This window comes from Acanthopagrus latus, chromosome 19 (genome assembly GCF_904848185.1).
Source record: "Acanthopagrus latus isolate v.2019 chromosome 19, fAcaLat1.1, whole genome shotgun sequence".
NCBI classification, from domain to species: Eukaryota; Metazoa; Chordata; class Actinopteri; order Spariformes; family Sparidae; genus Acanthopagrus; species Acanthopagrus latus.
The window spans coordinates 10,770,098-10,796,793 of NC_051057.1; the positions used below are offsets into that span (position 1 = coordinate 10,770,098).

Sequence of the window (26,696 nt, forward strand, 5' to 3'; positions counted from 1 at the left end):
CCTCCTTTGAAATGACTGATAAAAGACTTGGGTAATTGCTACGCCACAGAATTTCTTCCATGATCAGGAGGAAGGAGGAGGGGAGGGATGGAGTGATGGGGAGCGACAGAGAGAGAGAGAGACACTGAGAGGGGTGTGTGTGTGTGTGTGTTTGTGTGAGACCGGGTGAGAAGTGACACAGCCCCAGGGCCTGAGGATAGAGACTAGAGTGTCAGTTTGTGAAAAATCCCAAATTAATACTTGTCGTTTCCTCTACCCTTCTCCGAGTGGCCGTCCTCTACTTCCACCAAGGATCTTATTAAGTGGAGGTAATTTGTCCTGACAATGTATTGGAAGTCACTCAATCAGACTACTTTCTCAGAAAAGATATTCAAAACATGTGGTGGTGCTGTGTTTAGGCGGCAGCTAATTCAAATGCTTGTCCTCTCCACCATTCTGTTTCTCTGCTTCGCTTCTGAAGTGGAGTGTTGCACAGTCAAGTGATCACTCGGTCGCACAATAAATGTCTGCCTCGCGCCTCATGGACACACACTTATTAGCATTGTGACTGGATCCCAAGTATCGTTTCTCCATTCGAAAACACCCCAAACACCTCTCTTTTTACCCCTTGTTTCTAACTGTGAATCGGTGTGAGCTTGTGTGCTCGTGAGCGTGTGTAGGTGCTTGTAGGTGTTTGCGTGATGCTTGACTCTGATAGCTTGGCTCCAACCTTTGTCACTCCTCACTATGACCTTGTCCTTTGTAATCAAGCCTCTTTTATCTGATTCCTCTCGCTTGTGTGCGTGTGTGTGTTGTACTTGCACCCAGCTCATTGGAACACCATGTATTCTGGACTGTGTCCTCACTTGATTGGAGTTCAGTTACAGGGTGAAATAGAGAGGTAAAAGATTGGCAATGGGAGACGGAGGGAAATGGATAAGAGAATAGTAGTTTAGTCGCCTCACTAACTAACTAACTCCCAATCAGCTTCTTTAAACTGTGTGTGTCTGTGTGTGTGTGTGTGTGTGTGTGTGTGTGTGTGTGTGTGTGTGTGACACGGTGTGACAGACTCCTGAGGTGCTGATTCTAAACACAGTCGCTGCCAGTGCCTGGGTAATGTTGGCTAATAGCTTAATCAATACTTATTATGGCCCTATTGGTTCACTAAAGTGAGAACAGAACCTCGCCACGCACAGTGCCTCAGTGGAGAGGCAAGAAAGATGGAAGAGGAGAGGAGAGGAAGAGTAGAAGAAGTATCTTCTGCTGATCCAGATGGACAGCCTAACCTCCCTCATGGGATTTCCTTATTCAGGAATCCAATTTTCCCAATGTGATTGACGTGGATTGGATCCAGTGGAATAACGCTAACTCTTTTAGCCCCTCCAATAAAGCACTAATGGCTTTGTCCCTGATTCTTTTCCCCCAACTTTTCCCCTTCTTGACTGGACTGGTCGTCTGCAATTAGCGCCGGCAAGGCAGCGGGCGGTCGAGAAGATTAAGTGATGGGGAGAACAAGCGAAAGTGGAGGAGTAAATGGGGGAGCATGAGAAACAGTGAGAAGATGTGATTAGTTGGAGATGGTAGCGATAGAAGCGATCACGGAACAGCGTGTTCTTAAAGCACCCTAAGAAACACAGTCAAATGGAATAGAATGGATTACACTACGACTGCACCTGAAACTTTAGATTAAATTGGTGCGATTGCTATCAGAAAATTCACTCTTCATGTTATTAGTGGTGCTATTGTAGCAGCAGTAGAAGTAGTAGTAATAGTCATGGTAAAGGAGTAGCTGAGGGAACAGCTGTAAGTTGAAACTCTGAATTAATGTGCTGAAACATTAAAACAAATACAACTAATAAAATAAACAACTGAAAGAGGGAGTTCAACACAGTGAAATGACTGTTACTATATCAGATGCAGTGTGTGTTAATAAGTCAAAATATCCATTTGCGAGAACCAATTAATGTAATTGAAAAGTACAATCTAAAAGCACAAGTTAATTAAACCTATATGCTTGTGCAACCTTCATTAAATCGGAATGCTACAAGTATAATGATTTTGACTTAGCATATTATTATGCTCAGTTAACGGCAGAATATAGATTGGAAAAAATGTGAACCGTGATAGTTAATTATCAAACTAAGCATATACGAACAAGAGAAAATAAACATTTAGATTTTATGTAAATCAATAATTTGATATTTTTCATACAGTAAACGGGATGCTGAAATGAATTTTCATCTCATTAGCCAAACTGTATTAGTAAAATCAAATATGTATGGGATTGAGATAGAGTGTTATGAGGGTGAACTATTTCCATCAACAACATTGTTGACTTTTAGTTTTATATAAATATATATGATGTCCAAGTCCAAACGTATTAATTTAATTTTTTGTCTTGTTTAACCACATTTTAAGTAAGCTACTGTATATTCTTTTTAAATAATATGGATAAAAAAACAAACCCATTTTATGTTTTGTCTGTCTGTTAATGAATATGCCTGTTTTCATACTTTTAATTGCATGAAATTAGTCATAGCTGTGGTTACATACAAATGTAGTGCACACACCTAACATCGCTGCCATGTGAGTTTTGACAAACCATCTAAACACAGCACGAGCGCCAGTCTAGCCACTGGGGCAGTATGCGTAAGTCTGCCACAATATCCCCTACCGTGTTTTGTGCATCTTTTGTGACTCCATTTATACCTAATGGCTTCACCAGTCAGGGCCCCTTTCAGCAACCAGCTCGCCCCCAGCTGCCACCATCGGACCAGCATGAAGTGAAATGGACATGCCATGAAAACTCACTGCGGCGCATAGCAGAGATGTAGAATAAGGAGATTGGATGCCGAGATCTAATGTTCTGCATTACAGCTGTGCCACAGTGGTATGGTGTGCAAAATGTTTTGAATAGGCTCTGATTGCACAAATCAAACACACACGATGAAAAAGTGACACGAACACACACGCGCACATACACACCAATCTTGCAAGCTCTCGTTTCTGATCGTAGGAACCTTGCAGGGAGAAGAGGAGGGCTCACCGCAGGAATTGGGAGCGTTGATTGACAGATTAATCATTCGGCTACTGTGCGCGTATGCATTTGTGCGCATGTGTGTTTTGTGGATATCTGGGAAGGTGTGTGTGTGTGTGTGCGCGCGTGTGTGTATGTGTGTGTGTGTGTGTGTGTGTGTCCGCTGACCTTGACAGCTCCATACAAGAGCAATGGCAACTTCCAAGAGTCAGTCATTCAGACACAGCTGGTGGCTCATGACTGCCCGACCCTCCAACTAACAGTTAACACTTGTCTGCTCTACAATTATCCACAGAGAGAACACTTCTGCTTATAATTACTCTGCATTACAAGAGACTATTTTACCTTACCTATTAAAACATCTTGAGGTATAATTACCTGCTTAAGATAATGTGTTTTTAGTAAATATCTAATTACTTAATACCTTAGGTAACTTGTGTGGTATCTATTGTGTCCTTTTTTTCTGTGGGTAAGCCAAAAGCATTAAATAGGTGATTTGTTTTAAATATACGGGGCTTATATACAGAGCTCTGCCTATCACTTTATCTCAGGCTCTGCTCCGTGGTAGCCTGGGTCGACCCTGCTCCCACCTCATGGCTCCCGAGGGCCTGACCCTGAACTCAGTCACCTCTGACAGCTTCTTAATATCATCTCCAGCCCCCTAGCTACTGATCCTAGAACAGATATTTTCTTATCCTTCTAATAGTTAAGGTTAGGGAGCTGGTCCAGGGTAATCTGACCCTGAATCTGTGGTGGGAGACAAGTTATTCCTCGGGCGTCTGTGCTGCTCGACAAACAGAGTGAAGCAAGGCGAGCCAGGGGGCAGTATGGGTCTAGCATCCCACCCTATAGCAAGGTTGTGCCTTGTGTGTGTGTGTGTGTGTGTGTGTGTGTGTGTGTGTGTGTGTGTGTGTGTGTGTGTTGTATATGTGTGTGGTGTTTGTTTGCATGTGTTCACATGATGGCTCATGTATTTGTATGATTTGAGTTTTTGAGCCCTAACTATGATGCTTTAAAGTCTTGGTTATGCATGAAAGACTGGGTTTGCTTTTCACTTAGTATACATGCTTGACCAGCGACCTGCAGGTGTGTGAATGTGCTTGCACGCGACTCTGTGCGTGTGTGTGTGTGTGTCAGACTTGCAGAGGCGAGGGAGATGTCATGTTCAGTTTGTGTTCGGCTAACCCTGTGGTCTCCACCCCTAATAGCAGGGTCTGTGGGGTGTAGACACATGCCAATATTCATTGGCAGTTGAATCAAGCCACTTAGATACCATCTGTAAACAGGACTCAGAGGGCCTTGAATTAAACCGAGGGCTGGAAACAGTGGAGCTCACTGCAGAGATTACCGAAGGTTCAACACAGGTTAATGGGCTTTGTTGCCATAGATCAGTTATATAGATATTGGCTGAGATCTGCTGAAAAGCTTGCATTGCCGAATTTTCTGTGTTATTACAAATCATTGTTGCTATTGTTAATTTTTAGAGCACGCTACATGGTCAGTATGTAAATGTTATGAAGTTGCAGGTATCAGTGCCTAAATCATTTAGTTTAATTTGATTGACCATGATCAAAATCCAATTCCTGATTTGTCTTTTGTATACTCCAATTTTCTGTACATGTGATTGTAATGTGTTATTTCCTATCCTACAGAAACAGACAGTGACAGATCAATACACAGTGTTTGACTTCATTGGAAAAAACGTTTTTAAGTAACCATTTTTAAACTAAAGGATTTTTGATTTTTAATGTTTAACTGTCAGTCAAAACCAGTATTTTTAACATAAAAATGACAACTCTGTGGGTCATTATATTGCAACCAATCCGTGTTTTTCACTCTGCCTCTCTGTCTCTCTCTTCTCCCTCTGTCTCCTTACTCCCTTTCGCCACCATGGCGCTCTGCTCACCAACACTGATTCATAATCTATAGCTGTGCCTGGGAGACCTGCAGCTATTGATTTAACGCCTACAGTAATCCAGCGCTGTATCCGCTGCTTGTTAGAGATGTTGGGGCCTAGGAACTGGGGCTTGCAGAGGTAGCCGGAGAGGGACTAGGACTGATGGAGGAGACATTTTTGGAGCAATTCCTTACTGGGAAAGCAGAGAATTTTGTAACTGACCCTCTAAATTAGAAATTGTATGGCTTTGTTCTCGCAGCAAAACCACTCTTAAAAAATATAATAATATTTAAAAGAGCTCAGGTGACATGATATGCAAAGTTATACAAGGTATGTGCATGTTCATCTAAGGCTGGAAGTAATCTAATTAATCTGCTGATGATTTTCCCTATTAATCAGTTATTTTTTTAGTTCGAAAAATGTCAGAAAAAATGTGAAAGATGTTCGTCACAGTTACCCAATTGATTGCTTCAGTCCAAAACCCAAAGACTCTTCATTTACCTAAATGAACCATAAATGAAAAGAAAAGCAGCAAACTCTTCCATTTTAAGAAATGTGGACCAGCAAATGTCTGACAGGTTTGCTTGGATCGGTCAATTAATGGACATTACACGATCACTCTATAAGAAACAGGTTGTCCTTTTTCATCTTCATGATGGACACTGTCTGTCTTGGAATCAAACTTTTCAGCTGTAATTGTCCTTTTCTAAATGGCTGGCACTGACAAAAGTCAAGATCCCCTCTGTTTCTGTTACAATAAGCCAGCACTCACACACACAATAGGAGGGTCCTGCGTTTGATTTGGAGTGAGCGACAGCTAAGGCGGCCTCGACGTATTCACACAGAGTGCTAATCATGCATGATCCAAGAATAATAGACAATGTCGCTTTCAGTTCATTAAGCATCCAGGTAAGTGGATATGTAATTTAACTGTTATTATCAAATCTGCCTAATTTGGTTTGGCCCATCCATCATGATAATGACACCATTCTCTGCACACATTTCCAATTGTGACAAGGCTGGATATATATGAACAACACTTCTGGCGTCAGAGTTCTTTTTCATTATAGATAATTACAGATCGTGCGTTTGAAATCTCCCCATTGAATGTAGATGACAATGTACTTCATTTCATGATTGACAAGACAGTGACAACATCGAACTGTGAATCCCACCCGGTGTCTGCATGAAAGGAGAATATTTACAGCATTTCGAGTCTAATGTGAATTATATATGAATATCAACGTGGTGCATGTACAGGTATAGGCTGTTAACTGTATGACATTGTGCGCTTTTATCTGTTTATACCGGGCAGAGTTTGTGGTATTGAATGCTAAAGAAAACACAGTAATAGTGAATATATGTGGTTAGGTATGGGACAAGTGAAAGAAAGGTGTGCAGTTAATTCTATACTGTCCCTTAATCAAGATGACAGATGACAGCAAGGTTGAAGAGGAGTACTTATCTCAATCAGGTACAGGCCGTCAGCATGGAGACAGACAAGCACACTGACCTTCATTAGCCTGGCCAAATAATTAGCTGACCTCGGCTAATAAGCACTCACACTGCACATACACACACACAGACACACACACACACACACACACACACACACACACACACACACACACACACACAGCATGCACTATGACTTGTATGTGCCTCTAATGAAAAGGGGAGGCTGAGAGACTGACGGACGAGGCTGATTGCTTTGTTCTGATGAGTTTGTGGCTTAAGTAGCCCACTTGATTGATGGACGGATGAATGAAAGGATGGATGGATGGAAGAATGGTTGAAGACAGACAAAGGAAACAGACGAGCACTGCTGTTGGGCAGTATGCCAACAGGCTGAAAGAAAGCAGAAGTTATCAATTTCCTTTATTAGACAAAGGGTATGTAGTGAAGTACAGACCTGCAAAACTACAAGGTTTAAACAATAAACAGCATATAATACATACACTTTTTTACAATCCACTAAGACAAATAAAGAGCGAGACTTGAGTCCAATTGCAACAGCTTTGTAAGGAATAGCTGTATTTGTCCGTGCAGTCGGGCCTTGTCGTGCACTTTATGCACAGTCACATCACCATGACCAATACACTAATCTCTGCCATTCTCCTCTGGCTACAATGAGCTGAAGAAGGTTAACTTCACCTTCCAGGGTAAATAGAAAAATGAACCTGAATGGCTGTCTGGGCTGTTATGAACAGGGGTTATTAACTCGGCTCTGCAACTTCCTTGCACACAGGGAGATTTGTGAAATCGCCACTTTGAAGTCAGTTTTGCTTAGATAAGGAACAACAAGGATCAATCAATAATTTGCTTTATCAAGAATACATTTCAATACAGATGAGAACTGCTCTGTTTGTCTGTGATTTAGGCTCTGGGTGTTTTTTTTTTTCAGTTTTACTCCTTCCAGATGTAAACTGATCCAATGCTAATCTGACATCTGAACTTGTATTGACATTTCGTCTGCGGAGTCCGCTACAGCTCAGGACCGACATAGTCTTTGTGAGTGTCAAGGATGTAATTTGCATCGGAGTAACTGATACTTTGAGCTGAAGTAAGAGAGCTCTTCTCAAAAGGATAAATGCAACCGCATCACAGTGGAGGACTGTCAGCAGAGAGTAAAACATGTCAAAGTCTAGGGGAATAAGTGCCTTCGCTTACTCCAGTCCATTTCTAGCTCTTTCGCTTGACAGTTTTTTGAACAATGGTAATATATTCTGGCACCAAGTCTGAAGACAATTATGTGAAATTGTTGCTTTCGCATCTAGATTTGCTTGTCTCCACCATTTTCATCTCAATCCAATCCAATCTGAAACCATTTGAGCAAATAAAATGATATTTACCTCATCTTCTGTTACAAGCTTTCAAAATCACAGGCTTCGGGAAAAATCAATAGAAAATGCCAGCTTAGCAGCAGATGTATGCTCTGTGAGAATGCTAACTTTTCCTCTTCGTGCGTCTCCCCATTCCCCCACAAGAGGGTAGAGACTGGGAGCAGGAAAAGAAGCTCCCCACCAACAGCTAGGGGGTGGATATTGTGTTGGATGTTTATAAACTACTTGTGCTTGCAGGCCGAATGCACGATTGTCTTGTCCGAGACGCTAACCTTTAGCATCTCGCTGCGCTTCGGCGCATCTTACAAAGTTCACTGCGAGAAGGGAGTCTTGACCCTGCGGATGATTTGGAGGACTGAAATACCACTTTCATTTATTATTTATCCAGGCTGGCCGAGGGGAAAGCAAGCCGTGGCGCTGTCATACCTGACTGGCTAATGTAAGAAGTGGCCATCTCACTGCAACCCTGGGGAATCAAAGCCCATTACTGGTTTGAGAGATGGCCTAATGTCCACTGTGAACACACACACACCAGATCAAAACATTAGGATGAGAGTGAGATGTACATAGACACAAACACACACTCTGCGCAAACAAGACATTGTGCAGCGCGCCGAGATGAGAGGTGAACATCGTGATGCTTCAGAGTCTTGGAGAGAAGAGAGAAAACATTCATAATTCAACTCTGGCCTTGTACGATTTCTTGTTACTCTGGTAAAACAAATTCATTATGAGATCTGGTTCATTGTTTGTTACATTGACAGTCAGGCTGCAATTGATCTGTTGATTATCTTCACAATTATTTCATTATTCTATACAATGTCAAAAAAATGGGAAGAATGCTCATCACACGTTCCCAGAGCCTGAAGTGACACCTTCAAATTGATTCTTGTGTTTAACTAACAGTCCAAAGCATAAAGATTCGTTAAGTATAATGAATGACAAAGAAAAGTAGCAAGTGATTACATTTAAGAAGCGAGATAATCGATCAATTGGCTACTCTTTGCTGCTAATATCATAATTGTTTCACTGAAACACGCCGTTCATATCAGTAGTCCCTGAAACAATGAAACAGTGAGGCTTCAGGTGTTGTGATGCCAAGACGTTCTTCAGTTACAAATGCAGCATCTCAACAAAACTGAAAAATACACCTTCAGACAGCCTGAGAGCTGTCGTTATGATGATATATATGTTTTCAACATATTTATTTAGCGTTTTTGAAGCAAAATACATATTGCCGGAACTCGGGCATCTAATGTGTGTACGTATTTGAATAAACAAGAAATTTCTTTGCAGTCAGAAAGATTTAAAATGTTACTCAGTGCTAATAACTCGTTGCCCATTAAGCAGAGCATTTCTAATGTCAAATGGCTTCTTTTACACATTTTAGCAGGTTGGAACGTACAGTGGCCACTTTGTCTGCTTTACTGCGTGTGGGTTTATGCGTGTGTGTGTGTGTAATTGTCAAGATGGAGGCTTAATGACCCTTTGGATCTGCAGCCGAGGTGTAGCTAATGAAGCGTATGTGTATGGAGTACTGGCCCCTGCCTTTTAATGGGAGATTCCTATCAATACCGTAGATCGGATTAATATTTCAAAGTTAATGTTTTTGTTGAAGAATTTGCAAAACAAACATGAGACGAGGCTTCACAGTCGCTTGTGCAGGAAAATGCAATTTTCTCAGACTTAGCCGCTCATCTTTTTAATTACAGACTTAATAGCTTTATAGATTTTTGAGAGATGAATTCTTATTGGCATTTTTATAATTACTGGTCTTTATTGCTTTTTATGAAAATAATCGTCAAGGCTCATTTACCCCACAAACCCTGAGGGCCAGGCAGATGTGTTTCAATGATGAGGGCAAATAACCTCCCAAACATTGGTCCTCGTTTTTCAACTGTCTGAATCCCTCCCTTAATCAGCCATGTTCATTTTCTTCATGTAAATAACCATTTCTCCCATAAAACCAATTTTTCTAATCAAGTGACTGCTCTCATATATCCAACCAGTAGTTTTAGGATGAATACGTACAGACAACGGCTGTCACATTAAAACACAATGCAATACCGATTGGACAGCATGTTCAAACACACTGTGAACCCCAGAGGCAACTCAAACCAGAACAATACACATTGGCCCGCGGTGACGCAGGGTTTGGCCAGAATATCACATATGTCAACATACTATCAAATGTGCTGCTAAAATAACTGAACCTCTTCAGCATTAACACATGTACAGAGCCAGAGTGAGCCAAGGCTGCCTCAGAGCTCTGACCGTGGAGAAAATATATCTGGACACTTCAGCGAAAACATATTTAGAAGAGCTGGCCAAGGTTTCCTCATGTAGTCTGCAAAGGCCTTCGAGTGCAGCAGCCTTAGACAAACAGTGGCTCGGAGCCATACCCTGCTAATAAGTTTGACAATGAATTCGGGCAGGCAGAAGAAACTCAACCATATGAATTTTGTGGGAGAGCAAAGTAGGCAAATGATCTTTTGCGAAATTCATACCCACTAATAGAAAAGACTCCTCCAATCACTATTTAATGTAGGCTGAGATCCTGCGTAGAGGCAAGAGTGTGCATTTGGCCAGCGTCATCACCACTAAAAGGGAAATATGCATTGATTTAGCCTTGAACTCCCTGTTTAACTTGGCTGGCCCGCCTCACTGTGGTTTTCCAGTACATTCCCAGTCCCTCCTCTGTCGTCCGGGGCCCAGCCTGAATACAGACAATAACCGGAAAGAGTATTTAGAACATTTTGGAATAAAGTGGATGTAAATTTCACCCTTTACATTTGCCAGAAGCATCTGTTTTATCTATAAATTCTAGGTTCCAAAGAGCCAGCGCTGTGGAATATTTCAACCCGTGCTTTATTTTATTGGTTTGGAAGCACAAAAGGAAAAGAAAAGAAAAAGTCAAAATATGACTTTTTCCCCCTGGACCCCCTGCTAATAGGCAAGCCTGGCCTCACTGTAAGCTATCCCAATCGGCACTTTCTCATAATAGGGCTATGGGTAATGTGCCAGGGCCAGGGCCAATTGAACATGTTCACAGCACTAAATGGTAAGAACAAGTCATTTGCTTGAATATTGTATATAAACCAGTTGGCAGATCATATTTATGGCACCAAGATTAAAGTAAAAATCAATTTAGCCTTTTGGGGGGAAATTGGGTTTCTCATTGTGTGAATAAGTGTTGGCTTAGCCCCTCTGGCCTTGGCTGTGTCTGCTGAAACTCTAAAAACAGTCCCTGTTTTGGTTCCAACATTTTCGGTCTCTATGGTGCTGGATCCCGCGCTGCAGTGTGGAGTCAGTGTGGTCTGAAGAGTCTCACTGTATGTCTGCTACACATGTGAATATGCTCGACAGATGTTCGCTGGCTCCCAGGCAGACAGGCTCTCCTCCCCCTGGCCTTTTTGGCTCGGGTTGTGACATGGTGACACACAGTAGCATCTGGAGTTCAGACTGGGTCACCCAGGGCAAACATGATACAGAGCAGCGCATCACACGCTCTTTTAAGACCTTCTGCAACATTTGAAATGGATGGTCATGAGGTGATTGTGGGAATACGATGGCTTTCTTATCTGCCTTACATACTCAAGGTGACATGTAGGGAATTTTTGACTTATTTAATCACTTAACCCCACTCATATTTTTTCGATCCAATCAAGTTGGCTGTTGTTTGAGATAAGAAGTAGTAGCAAACAGGGCTGTAACTAACAATCATTTTTGTTGTTTAATAATTTGCTGATTATTTTTATGATAATTCGATCAATAGGTTAGTCTATAAGATTAAAAGAAATTCAGCAGAAATGCAGCTGAAAACATGAGTCTTCATTTACTGACAATGACAAAATAAAGTAGCAGCTCCTTACATTTAAGAACCCTGGACTGACATTTTGCTTGAAATGTGTCTGAGACGATGAATCCATTATCAGTGTATTTGGTGATTATTTTCTTTCGATGGACTGATCTAGTCATTGCAGCTCTAGTAGCGACTGGCGATTGTAAGGTGAGGTGTTTTTTTTCCCTTTTTTTTTCACTTGAGGCAACCACCAAAAACATCTGATACTCACTTCATGGAATGGACCGAAAGGAGAAGAAATCAGCTGTGAGGTATTGATTGTGCAAGTACTGAGAACAAACCGTCTAGAGAAACACTAGACTTTCCAGTCTCCATATTGCTACTTAGACTTGATATGATATGTGTGATATGAAAATAACAGTCTACACGAATTCATACGGCACTGAAAAGATCATACAAAAGTGCCCAAAATGTAACAGCTATAGAGCTCACACTCAAAGCTGAATGCAGCAAAGAAGCACAAAGCCAAAACTCATTGAAAGTCAAAAGTAGATTCCCAGCAGGGGTCCTTTAAACCATATGTGAATTCAAATTAAATTAAACCCTATAGCATCTTTAGTACCAAAGGCAGCCGGGCTCAGTTCAATCCCTGTATGCTGCCAAAGGACATATTTAAAAACGAACAATAAAAAAAATGCCTGGTTGCCTTTAAACCACAAGACTGTGGTTTGTTGTTTTATTTCTTACACAAAGTTAAGCAATGAGGAGCTTTTTTGGGTTTTAAATTATGCTCTTTTTTTTTTATACATCTTGCTATTTTATGATGATCTATTTGACAGGATAGTGAACATTGCTGTTTTGATGGCAGCTTTTTGACTGTCAAAGATGCACACTTAGAAGATGTAAACACAAACATATTTAAAAATACCCCCTTTTCTGTTCCTTGCCCTCCTTTGTGTTAGACTTGATACAAAACTATTTGTCTACATTTCCACCGTTAGCTGACAGTCAGCCCTGTTCAGAGACAGTCGAGCGTCAGCTCATGAAACAAACATTTAGCAAGCGCACAACAGCAAAGCTGCCAGCTGACGTGCACCCGCTCAAATCCATCCCGTCATGTAAATAACTTGTTTCAGTGTGCTTTCAATTAAAGCGGAGGACGGAGTGCCATTGCTGCCTTTGATGGATGAGCTTAGATATTGGAGTGTACCGTTGGATGACAAAACGTTCCCCCACTCCACCTCAACTCCTCTTTCCTATTGATTGTCCTGGCGGTTATTCATCAGGGCGGTGGCCACTGTCAGATCAGCTGCTCCTTCTCCTCACAAAACACATTTTCTACAGTTATTGATAAAGCTATTTGACCTTTTATTTAAATGTGTGTGTGTCTGTGTAACGTGCACACATCTGTGTTTTCTTTCTCTCGGCTCTTGCCAGAGGCTTGCAGATCACTGCAGCTACATGAATAAAGTCAGGCTGTTTTGATTAACGCCAAATGAGTAGGTCTATTCTTTGCAGATGTCTGTTTCAGCAGTACTGAGCCTTGCTTTCACATAACAAAAATAAACCTCAAACCTCTTTTACAGTTTGGCAAAGGTAAGCACACCGTGCATACATGCAGAATTTGCACACACACATGCCTGTATTCATATACATCAGCGGTCTCACACACACTGTGACTTGCATACCTACATGCAAACTTTTTCAATGTTGTGAATATTTTCTGTTCTTTTATCAAGGTGAAGACAGGCTGTCTTGGCTGCAAGTCCAACAGTAAATGTGCCCTGAGTAAAAACACAGGAGCTTTGGTTGTTCAGTGGCTGAGGGGGGTGGGTGTACATCTTTTACTCTTTAAACATCAACACATACGAGACTAATTTTTTGACACATTCCAAAGGTATTCTTAATTAATTAAGAATGAACTTTTACAGTTACATAAACCAAGGAAAGCTTATTACTGGCTGGGATGCAAAGTACAAGTCAAGGATGGAAAAGAAACATTTCTTTGATGTTTAAAAGTTTGCATTCATACTCGCATTTGTTTATCATTGCACATATTTAACATATAAAACGTGCCCTTAACAAGCCACTAATATACCTTCAGTCAATACAAAGAACAATTCATCTGGCTACAGAAAAAACTAAACAAAACTTGGTGCTTACTTGGTATGTCTGTAGAACAAGTCTAATGAAAAACATTATGTATATATTACATTATGTGTATACAATGTATACAAGTCTATATTTTCTTACCTTTTTATTTCATTTTTTTATTTTTTAATTGCTATTCTTTGGCTGCTGTGATGAAGGAGTTTCCCCATTTGCTAAACTAAATTGAAATAAACTAAATGAATCCACAAGCCACCTGAGAAACCACTTCAACAGTTGCTCAGCGTGTAAATCACACAGCCACATGGACTGAGCAGAGAGAGAAACATCTTACTCACACTGGTGTGTTTTCCTACCATTCTATTGACCTTCGTGTCCTCCAACAGTTCAATAACCATGTCATGCAATTTCCAACACACTAAAGTTCTTTTTACAATAGAGGACTGCGCTGATGTTTCCGCCAAGTGCCTGTGTCTCTCCTGTCCAGATGTGCACTGACCAGGCGAGGACAAGCCATCACTTTCAGTTTTGACTGAATTTTGACTGTTTTTGTCGTGTTTTTTTTCCCCACCAAGTGGATCAGATGCATTAAACTATGTGTTTGCTTGCTCTTCTTGTGGCTTTTAAGAACCCTGAAGTGAAAATACAACTATTTCAAATAGTGTAGCGGACAGGCTGCTCATTGAACACATTGCATCTTCAAAAGTAATTAAACATTCAGTCTTTTATTCCTACTTAATCTGCTAATGGAGCATGATTAGGCATGTTTACCACATGTCAGCTAACATCACTAGATGCGGGTAATGGGAAAACATTGGGGTCATGACTCATGATTTGCGTATGCTTAAGGATAACTAAAACCACTTGCTTAAAAAGATCATAGTAAAGTTTAAATCCGGACTTCCATTATGAAACAAAGGAATTGTGAAATTGAGCAGGAGAATGAAAAGCATGATCCCAAAAAGATAGATTTCCTGTTAGTGCTTGTATTTATATGATGACTCACAGCTGTGTTTATATGGTGTGTGATTTTAAACCCTGTTGAGATTGAAGCACGAAACTTTTCATCCTCTGAAAATTTGTGCTCATGTCTTTACCTTGCTATCAATAATTAAGACTAGATCTTGGAATGAAAAAGTAATTTCCCTTGAAAGAACCGGATAGAATTGACATAAATCCCCGGACCTAAAAACAAACCCCAAGAGGTATCTAAAAGCTCAGTAGGTGACAATAAACGTGGAAAACAGAAATCTTTCTCGCAAAACACAACAACAAGAACAAGTACAACCCATTGAACTGGAGAAGTGAAAAACAAGAGAGACTTAAGGTGATTCTCATCTCCGACTCCAAAGCCTGGGCGCTCCAAAAAAAAAAAGTGGGAATGTAATTTCCCAGACTAGGAACATAAGCCAAGAGTAATCTGGCCTGTAATACCTCATAGTCCTTAAATAAAAGCCCTCCATTTTAAGTCTTCAACCTCGTTTTTTCCCCCCCTCCCTTCCCCACCTTTAATAGGATTTGGTAGAAAATGGCTTTGTGAATCGCTCCTCTCCGTCTTGCTCAAGGAAGAGCGGGCTATTCTCATTGAGAAGTGCTTAATTGCTTTAAATGACTGATGATACATCCAGGGAGAAGGGCCTTGAGCTAGGGGCCACAGCCAACCACACAACAGATAGCTCCCCTGGACGATGGGAGGAGGTGTGCCTCAGTGTGTGTGTGTGTGTGTGTGTGTGTGTACGTGTTTGTAACAAAGATGGGCTGCCGGGGATGGACGGTTCCCCATAAGGGTCACAAGAGTGGCCATGTTGCGCGCGGATGTGTGCGAACACGCTTGCATTTGTACGTGTGTGGATGTGCTGGAGTGTGTGCGAGAGAGGGTCGCCAGGCAGTGTTCGTCCTATCGACACCCCAGTAACAGACTAAATTAAAGCTGTGATGAATTGTGGCTGTCACGGCGGGAGAGAGAGGAGACTCTGCGCCATATTCCACCTCTGATTAGGTGAGGATAGAAAGATACAGAATATCATTATCAATATGTAGCACTATATTTTCATTAGATTTTTCTCTCCGCAGTAGACAGCTTGATAGCAGGATGATTTTTCATTTCAAGGAAAGATTAAACATCTTCATCGATGTCAGCGAGGTGTTAAGTTAAAATTTTTGCAGCATTTCTCTGCCGGTGACGGGAGCGTGTTGATCTCAAAGCGTCAGAACTGCTCCGACGGTTGGGATTTTACCGTTTTTCATATTAACAAAACAATTTTAAAAGCTGGTAAAGGTGCAGCATGTGCAATTAAAAGTCGAAATGTAGGAATCCTAAAAAGGTCTTTCATCATTGTAGGAAGCTTGTGGCCATTGAGGAGGCAGAAGCTTGTGGCTGTTTACTAAAAGAAGTAGAAAGTCACAGTAGAAGCAGGGATTGAGGGGTATTGCATGTTTGCGCTCGCTGTGCTTTGAAAGTGGCGTCCTTTGGGTAGACCACAAGGGTTTTATATTCAGTCACAACTGCAGTGGTGTACCTGAGGAGGCAACACAATGCATGAAAAGACAGATTTAGCTCAGTATTCTTGCATGTACACACTGTACTTTTCAGGACTAATGAGGCAGTAGTAGTTCTTTGAGGCTTGCATCCGACAAGTGCAACAAACAACTGATGTATGCCTGTAAAACACACCTGATGTTTTATTAAAAACAAAATATTAACGATGCACGGGGTTAGCAAACATGAAAGTATCCAGCTTTTTTTCAGCCTCATTTATATAACACATTCTCCTTGAAATCGTCCGTAGTTTTCTAGAAAATTAGAGGATTGGTTCTGCTGTTTGCAGCGCGTTACTCCGAGGTTGTGGTTGTCTACCTGTTTTGCAGTTGGACCACAAATCTTACCTGAACCGTGCATTTGAACGCCTCCTGAGCTCACGACCCCCTGGTCGAGTCTGAGAGCTGGTAATCAGATGTACACAGAGACTGTCATCAGTCGCAGGGTGGACTTTTGCGAACTTATAAGAATTGTTTGGTGCCTTCTCCTATCCAATCTTCTACAATTGTTCCCGTCTGAATCATCATGGTAGCTCTACAGCCACACGAATCACATATATAGAAATAGAGAGTGAAAGACGGAGGGAGAAAGGAATGTAATTGCGAGGAGGACCAAACATTGCTGCATTATTGTGAGCTATTTTCAAAGACATAAAGGATTTTGATTTTCTATGGCTCAATGTGTGTATGTATATGGGTCTTTCTTTAGATTATTAGCCTTTCTCAGATGAATATGAATCAATATGTCCTGGTCCAGCCACATTATTACCACCGCAGTTGTGGTCCACGTCTTACCGACAATCAAAAATGTAATGTACTTCGTAATGTGATTTATTTTTCGTTGCAGGTAAATATATGCATATGGTAATGAACCATGGGATGTGTGGATAATGGCACTATTTTACATGGGTTTATGAAACATAATGTATGGTGGATGAGGCCTCAGTCATGTGCCTTTATGGAATTATACATGTGTTTAGTCAGGAAGCAAAGAACCCTAGCACAAAGTAAATATAAATACAAGATAACAGTCAAGTATTTCAATCACCAGATGTTCAAGTTTGTAGGACTTAACACTCAGCAGGCTCTCTGTCTATCTTCATCTCTTTATTCCGACAGTATGCTTGTTTTGTCATAACACAACTTGACAAATACTGACTACATTTACATGTCTGTCCATCCTGGGAGAGGGATCCCTCCTCTGTGGCTCTGCCTGACGTTTCTTAAAATGTTTTCCTTTAAGAACAGAGGAGAAATGATTCAGATTTTTGCTGTTATTCTGAGAAAGACAGTTTTCATACGAGGCTGTTTGGATGGCTAGTGAAAATGAACACTCTTCAATTAATGAACACAGCCTTCCGCTTTCATTTCGCCACCACCTTTTTGAAAAGGTTTGCACTACCATATTTGCACATGTCCAAAATCTGTTGATATCCAAGTCTTTTAGGATTTCTCCAAGAAGGTTTGCTTCTTCATCCGACCAGAAACTGTAAACATGCAAGAGGCGGTGAATCGCAAACTGTGGTAAAGACTGCAATTGAGACACGCATTCAGAAACTGCTGTGTAAATATCCACAGAATAATATCTGCATATACCAGGTCTTAATCAGAAAATGCTACACACAGAATGAGGCCAAATTCAGAATATAAATACAGTTTAATTACCCGTATGACACATCCACATGCCTAAGTGACTGAATAGTTTGTTTGTTAGTCCGCCAAAATGATCTTGATCTTGGCAAGAAAAATACTTTGTTTGGATTCAGCCAGATAACCAGTTAGGTTTAGGACAAAAAGTCTTCACTGTTGACTTGTGGTTTCATAGTGCTCTCCTGATTGAAAGTCCCGTACTTTAATGCATCCACAATCCCTGTCCCCCCTCCAAGTATGGAGTTGCTGCTCTGTGTACTACTTCTTCTCACTTCCTCCTCTACAGCAGTAATAGTTTCCACAGGTCACCGCCTAACTACAAACATAAATAAGTATTGTGATGAGTTGTTTTTTTTGGCACATATGGTATTTTATAAGGAGGACAGACTTGACCCATATCAGATTCAGGATGTTGTCATATTCTTGAGAGTAGTGGAACACTAGTCATTGTACTGGCTGTAGTTTCTTTCGTGTCGTACGCAATTCCACTAATAACTCAAATATTTATGTGTCCAATTGCGATGCAGCCAAAATGCATAAAAAAACAAGATCTACTGTCAGGCAAACTTGGCTTCCTCACGTTACATGGTTCACAAATAAAATCATGTTAACTGATTAAGCATGACTCTTCTCTGTATTAATGGCACTTAACTGCAGTCTTGTATATATTCAGTGTAGCACTGTTTCCCCTGGAGATACGTCTTGGCAGAGCTGCTCAAACACTATTTACACCATGTGATACTAAAAATCTCAATTGAAAGCGATACACAGGAAACTATTTTAGGTGACCCAACCCCAGGTATTTGGTGGTTAGGGGGGAATACACATATATCCTCCCATGGTGGTAGGCTGTGTATGTGTATATATTGTTTTATCAGTGACCCGTATCCTGTTTACCTGATAGAGGCAAAAGCTCAGTGTCGAAACTCCTTAAAAGTCAAAGCCAAAGGGGGGGAAAGGGTGGAGGAGCGCATCCAAACGTATACCACATGTTATCACAAGCGCACACACACACACACACACACACACACACACATACACACTCTCCACCAGCCGTGGGGCGCCATGGTTACCTTGGAACTTTAACGTGGACCAGCTGGTGTACTTGGGTTGTGAAATTGCATTGCACACACACACACACACACACACACTTGCAGAGGATCAAAGGGAGTTGGAGCCCTGCACAGCAGCCCTCCTGCTCCTGCCCTTGGCTAAATGGACGACCAAACATTCCAGGCTGTCCAGCCCAGTAATATCTGGCCTGCAGCCTAATGAAGATGGACTGTGTTTATAATTCTCATGTTTGCTCTGATCACTAACATAATCCTTTCTGTACACAAAACACGGAGACAGAAAACACTCTTTGTTTCTCCACATTAAGTCGGGGTGCAGCAGTAGAGAAGAAGAATGAGAGAGAGGTACGTTAAAATAGAATACAAGCCCAGCTTCAGTCGACTTTGTAGCTCTTTGCATTTTCACACAGGGGCATCACATGATCTCAAACAAAGGAGAAGGCACCGAGGGATGTTTTTCTGCCTGCTTGAGACTTTGACACCTGCCTCGCCGCAGCAAATTGGAATGGCTCACTCTCAAATGAGATTTCTGCCCGCCGCATGGGGAGAGAAAAAAAGGTCACCCATTACAACTATTCTACATGATTCTCAGAGTTATCACATCTCTGCTCGCCTGCCTTCCCTTTAATTAGCTTCGGGGACCTGGGCGAGGTGTAGGTGCATGTGTGTGTGTGTGTCTGTGTACGTGTGTCAGTTTTTTTATATACAAAGGCTCTATTTCTCCCTTGGTTTCTCTCCCTCCATCTATGTTTGCACCAAAATTAAAATCCCATGTTGCTTTGCAGAGACATACATTTATTTTTCTCGAACAGCAAATTCATTGACCCATGAAATCTGCCCTTATTTAGCCTGTAATGCAAATCAGAGATTACTGTTATCACTAAGATGCATGCACAGAGTTATGTCTGGGGTGATGTGGTGCAGTTTAGTGCTTATGTGTGTGTTTTTTTCTTTTTTTTCTTTTTTTGGTGACTAAATAAATGACAAGATGCAGTTGAGTTTTCCTTTTCATCTGTGAGCTCCCCTGTTTCTAACATATCCCCGTTAGGTCCCAGTAGACCGAACGTTTGGACATCAGGGGAAGCAAAATGATAACAATTATATAGTTATTTGTTCAAATTTCTGAGACTAACTATTTGGCTTTGCACTAACATGCTGGTTCACTTACATATAGTTTATATATTTCTATATTAATATGGCCCTGAATTATATATTCTTCTCCAGTCGCCAAAGATCCTTTGCTGTAAAAGTTAGGAACTGGTATTCTCTGTGTACGTACTATACAGTTTGTAAATTCAGAAGTAAAATAGATTATGTGACTTTTTCAGAAATCTGGGAAAAGTTGAAAGAGTAGATCTGCAATAATTAGTCAATTAATTGACTTGGAAATTAATTGTTCTGATCAATAAATCATGTGAGTCATGTCTGAAGAAAAAATGTCAAACATTTCCTGGTTCCAGCTTCTTTAATGTACGGACTTGTGACTCTTCTTTAATATTCGTGATAGCAATTGGTGAGTTTTTGGTGTTTTTGACTGCTGGCTGAACAAGCAAAACAGTTTAGAGATGTCACGTTGGGTTCTGGGCAAGTGTCAAGAGCATTTTTCACAATTCACATTTTGTTGCTTCGATCAATCAATTGATCGTGAAAAACAATCAGTTAATCGATAATGAAAAAAATACTCAGTGGAAGCCTTTGCAAAGAGAGCCTTATTTTCTTACAGTACAGATCTATGGTGACAATTGTCTATTTAAAACTCTGACCTAAAATATTCTGTCCTGGCCTAAAATCTTGGATTATCCTTCACTAAACTATGTTCATGCTGTTTTAAATGCTTGGAAGAGAAGGTGAGTTGAAGTATTGAAATCATCTATACTTTGATTAGTCTCTTACGTTATAGTTCTGTGAGGCTCATTAGTAATTGAAGAATGCTGATGTCGACATACGGGTTTGAAAATTATGAGATTATGAGAGTTGTGTGAATGCTTTGATTGTTTTGATTCAAGTGCATCATTTTGAAAGCAAAATTGTTATGTTGAATAGATGTGTGATCGGTTGATGTGTTTAAAGACATTGTCTAAGGCTCTACATGTGTACTGTGTTGAATAAACCAAACTATTTATCAGTTAATTAGGAAAACAACCTGGAGATGAGTCAGTAAAGGAAAAAAAAATCATCAGTGGTGCTGATGTTCATACAACAAAACATGTCTTTTCATTTGAAGTTGGTGCTAGTGCTGCTAGTAAAAGTATAACAGTACCACTATTTGAATTATTATAACTGCTTCCTCTTCTCTGATAATGATGACCAAAGCTTAAAAAAAGCTAACCCTAACCCTAGCCACATAAAACAACTTGGCAGTCGAATTCGTTTTCAGTATGTTTGAAGTTCCACTTCAGGAGTGATGGTTGATATACTGACTGGCATAGCATTGACTGAGAAAGAAAGAAGTGAGGAGTAGAGAATGGAGAGCAGAGTGAATGTGACTTCAGACCTCCAGTAAGGGGGACTATGATTCTAGATCACACAGTCCTGACGTCGTGGTTTTCTGTAATGCTTTTATCAATGAACGCATGCATGCATGCATGTACACAAACCGTCCTCGCTGTCTCACCCATACACATTCTGCCTCACACACACGCACACACACACACAAACACACAGGGGCCCAGTGCATCGATACCAAAAGGGTTTAATCAACTCTCAGAGGAAGACATTGCATTTTGAATCAAACCTATGGAATCAATACCTGTGTTACACTTAAAATGACAAAGTGCTTAGACGGAGCCCATGCAGCCACACAGCCCCGGGGTAAGTTTTGAATGTATAGATGGCTGTGTGGATCGTTTATGGTTGTGATTTTGGTTGTCTGATAGATCCTTGCAAATCTGAACCCCTCGGGCTTAGACAACCTTTCCACCGGTGAAATATCTGAACACCAACAAATAGAAACAATATGGTGACTACAGTAAACTACCTTGGAATAATGCACACAGCAGGCAGATGCAGGTCCTCCACCTGCTCTTGGAACGTAATTAAATCAACAGTGATGTGACCAATGTGTTCATGGCTGCTGATATTACATTTTCAGTTTTAATTGCTTTACATTCTTTTGATATACTGTGGCCAGCTTGAAAAAGCCGATGTAATTACGATCACACCAACAATGCAACTTGCATGGAATGCAATTAAGAGTCAATGAGTTTACAAATTCATATGGATTTTATCAACATGATATCAGAGTAGCTCATGAAATTGTCACAAAAATATAGTTATCATTGTTGGTTTGCATCCAGTCTGTCGTTTGGCTTAGGCAACATAAAAAACTCACTTCTTTATTTGGCTCATATCGAAATAGATAGTCCCTAACACATTTCGGCACTGAGCCTGCCTCAGAACATTTGAAATATATTTAATGTCAGGAAATACCGAGTTAGGATATAGATAGCCATTGGGAATCAACAAGAGGTTTGAATCTTCACTGGCCTCACGATCTGTTTCGATTTAGCTGTCAACGGTTCAAATGCAAAACAACTGTCGATGCAACGCGGTGCTTCTCGGTGTATGGCATCATGTATGTTACTGCTCACGGCTACTTTTTCATTATTTGAATTCCCCTTTTATTCAGAATGTCCGTCCAATAATCAGACTACAGCAGCCTACAAAATAAAGGCTGCATCTTTTCAATACATAAACATTAAAGAAACAAACTATTTATCCATCTGCAGTGCCTTACATGTTTGTTGTAATCTACAATAATATTGTTTTTCCCATGGCAGCTTTAAGATGAGGCATTAATTGACTGCTGCACACACCTCTCTCGGAGTTGGATGGCGCTTCCTCAGATCTCGGTGATTAGCTGGGTTTGCTGTAACACTTATTATTAATGGCTGCTGACGTGATTAGTAATCGATGTGGGGCTGAAGTGACGCTCAGCGTGTGTCTAGTTCATTAGTTGTGTCCAGTTTGTGCTTTCCAGCAAGTTTAAAAGTCTGACATGTTTTAAAATGTCCATTTTACAAAATACCCCTACCCTAACCCTCCAACATGCCTCGTACAGTACATAAGTAACGTTAGCTTAATGTCTGCCATTCAATTCACAGTATGGGCGCAACGTTGCTAGGTAACTTTATTGTCCAGCTGAGACCAGACAATCAAAAATCAACATAAGCTGCAGACTCTCGATCAAGCTCTGTCTCTGCATTGATGGAGAATCTTCCATGTCTGCATTGTGGTGCATTTTATAATCGAGACATATCCACACCTCTAGAACCAATCACCTTTCTTATCCCATTGGTCTAAATACAGGGACCAATCACATGTTCAACAGTTCAATGTGATTTGAATTCCATTACCTAGAATATGAACCTTCACAAAAGGATCTGGCCTTCATTGTGTTAAATTAACACAAAAATCACAGAAACTAAACATAATTCAAAAACTGCTGCATCGTTTTGCTACCTTTGCCTTACAACAATAATCCCACTTCCACCCAGGTCCAGTCAGACATTCATGTTTAAATTGCTGTTTATTTTCTAACTTTGAGAAGTATTTATTAACAAGTCTATACTGGATGCCTGTGTTAATGTATTTGAAAACAGCAAAGCCTTGCCTACTTATTACCGCAGCAGCTGTCACAAGAAAAAAGATCCCAAGAATCCCAGGAATCATCACTTAAAAACTACTCTGTAATGTTTTTCACCAGAAGCAAATAGAAATTTTTATAAGTTATTCTTGCGAGACACGTCTTTTCTTTGTGTGTGTTTCTCAGACCTTTTCTCATGATGAACTTTTGGAATCCAACTTCTTAGCGTGTTTAACTGTGTGACGTCAGGGGACCTTCACTTTAAGTCAACGTGTCAATATGAGCTTAAGTGAAAGAGTGGCTTGAAAGCTAAGCACAGAATCAGACTAAGTGTGAATTTCCATTTCTCTCACACGGTTGGTAATTACGGCTCCACTCCCTCATCCTCATTCTCTCACGCAGTCTTAGTCTGCAGTGTGCGTGCGCGTAAGTATGTGTAAGAAAGAAAGAGGAGGGAGAGCGCAAGAGGGAACGGGCCTTATATATTATTGCAGTCACGCTGCCCACGTCTGAAAACATTTCACAGGCAGTGCAAGGGAAATGTAAATCTGAGTTTGCTGAATCTAACACACACACACACACACACACCGAGGAGGAAAAAAAAAAACTCATCTCCCCTCTCTCCCTTATACACACATAATGCATTAAAATGGAAAACAGCTCACACTGGCCGCGGCATTGAAGGGGGCCCTAATATTTGTTTTTCTCTCCCCTGTAGTGTCCTCATTGCCAATGACCAAATTTATAATAATCTCTGCCTCAGAGTCCAGCGCTGCTTTCAGAATCTATAATCACCTCGGCAGCGGTTCCTTCAGCCTGGCCGCGGCCTGCTGCAGGCCCGCTTCCCTTTAGCTCTGCTTCAGCAATATAGAGTTTTTTGAGTCGCAATCCGTTGAAATCTGCCTGTAGGTTGGATTGTCTGTACGTATGGTCTGCTTTCACAAGGACACATGCAATTGCAGCAAGGTATTGCTTGCAATCATCTGACCACCACTCACCTTAATCATACCCTTATGACAAAGAAGACTACAATGCTCAGAGCCATTTCGCCACCTTCTCACTCTTTCTCTAGCTCAGGAGAGAACCAGATTCCAGTCAAGTTTCCACCCTGCTGCCCATTAGCTGTGTTGTGGTTCAGTTCATACAGAATGTGAGCAACACTGCCAGGTTCAGGCATTTTCGATGGCCATGTTTCCATGAGTATTTGAAGTATGACATTAAAAAGATTGATGGAGAATTAAAAATAGACTTTCTCAATATTGCTAGAAAGTTTGTATGCACTTAACAAGAAGAAGGAAGGACTTTTTCCGAATAAGTTGTGATGTTGCAAACACAGTTCACTTGACTGATCATCTGTTTCCGCTCTGACTAAGGCTTCTTTCCCTTTTGAGGGGATGAAAAATAGTGTCAGATTGAAACAGTCTCCTCGTTGCTCCACCCAGATCTGATGTAACTTTCCTCACATTATTATATGAAGCAAACAAAAAATGTTTCATCATTTGTTCTGTTCTTTTTTCGGCAAAATGGCATAGTGTATGTCGACTGGAAAACTGAGGCCTAAAACTGCTTGAACCAACTCCTAATTATCGCATAACAGTGGTGGATGGATATTTTTTCAAAATCAAGGCAGTGATGGAATACAGCCAAGTAAACTAAGTACATTTGCTCAAGCACTGCACTGATGAGACTTTCCATAAATTAGAAATTGGAACATTGTTTAACTTAAACCTTGTAAAAGTACAGAAAGCTGATTTAAGCAGCCAGGCCATATGACTTCTATCTTGAACCTGTACTGGAGTTCATGGCTGTTCTGCTATCTTTGCTTCCCATTAACAGCCCTTCACTGGTAAGCTACAGTAATGATACTGTGAAAACGCTACAGGAAGTGCAGTCTTTGTAACCAATAGCAAATAATGATGTGAAAAGAGTTTTTGATGCTTTATTTAGGCACTAATCAGTTTTCAACATTGCAGGGAGCCACAGTGAAGTGGAGCAGGTTACAACAGTTTGCCCTGACTCCCAACACGCCATCAAGGTAAGAAGCTTTCAATATTCTGTTCCTGCCGTACAAAACGTATGAGACCTCCAGCGTCATGGGCTCTCATCACTTATTAAATATTTATTTAATTGTACTTATTTTTCAAAGTAACTCTGGAGCTCTCAGTTTATTTCATTATTTTGTCCAATATCTTGTACAACTTGTCATATTTTTTCCAAAATACATTGAAATCACGGGTTGTAGACAGACTGACATTCAAAACTAAATCTTATCTTTTAATAAACAGTTCTCAGTATTAAAACAATGGAATTTCCTAAAAGGAATATGCACTGAATTGGTCTTTTTATTCTGGTACATTTTAACTGACCTTGAGTCTGACTGGCTTTGTCTTTTTTTTTTTTTACAACTATAGCTTTACCTTTACTGTTAGTAGAACTATTAAATAGTCTTGTAAGCCTCTTAGAAAATCAGATTTTTGCTATTGTGATGGAGTGTCTGTGTGTGTTGTGGATGTATAGTTGCATAACCTTGTACATCTTACTTATACTGTTTATGGCCTGTACTTTTTATGTTGGCCATTGGGGATTTTGATGTATACACCTATTTTCTGTTTGGCTTCTATTGTGCAGTACAGTCCTGCCCTTTGGTGGATCTTTATTCAGACCAACTGGTTTGCTCAGTTTTTGTTATACTCATTGCAAGCCACATGTCATGTTCCTTGTTTGAGTACACATACCTGGCCATTTCTGATTCTCATGATTATAAAATCTAGGGGTGGGAATCTCTTCGCACCTCACAATTTGATTAGATTCCGATTCTGAGTTCAACAATTCGATTCTAAACTTGTTACAATTTTTTTGTGTACATTTCCATGCATGATTTGAAATAATAATCATAATAATTACATCTGAGTTTGCTACTCAAAGTTTGCTAATCATTTCCTACTTTTGTGATGATCATTAAAAAAAAATCAACAGATTACTTACCTTCACTAATATTCTATTAGACAAAAGGATTTTCTTTGTCACAAATAGATTTGACTTGAACACAGAATCCTCCTGATACAGGCAATGAGCATATCCCTTAGAGAAAAACAGCATAAAAATAAAAAAAGCTTTCAATGCAGCTTGCATTTCAGTACATTATGGACCTATGTATCAACTCTCATACTGAAACATGGCTAC

At 40.5% G+C, this 26,696-nt stretch overlaps 1 protein-coding gene across 3 annotated transcripts in view; it reads left to right on the forward strand.

The window, feature by feature from the left end:
• Positions 1-26,696, forward strand: part of zfhx4 (zinc finger homeobox 4) — a 295,223-nt gene that overhangs the window by 104,851 nt on the left and 163,676 nt on the right. For 2 of the 3 annotated variants that reach the window (XM_037078748.1, XM_037078749.1), the window contains exon 3: positions 25,487-25,548. The gene's annotated coding sequence lies outside the window, so the exon portion shown is untranslated. Of the gene's footprint in view, positions 1-17,884; positions 19,274-25,486; positions 25,549-26,696 lie in introns of those variants that run through there. The other variant, XM_037078751.1, reaches the window with a different exon arrangement.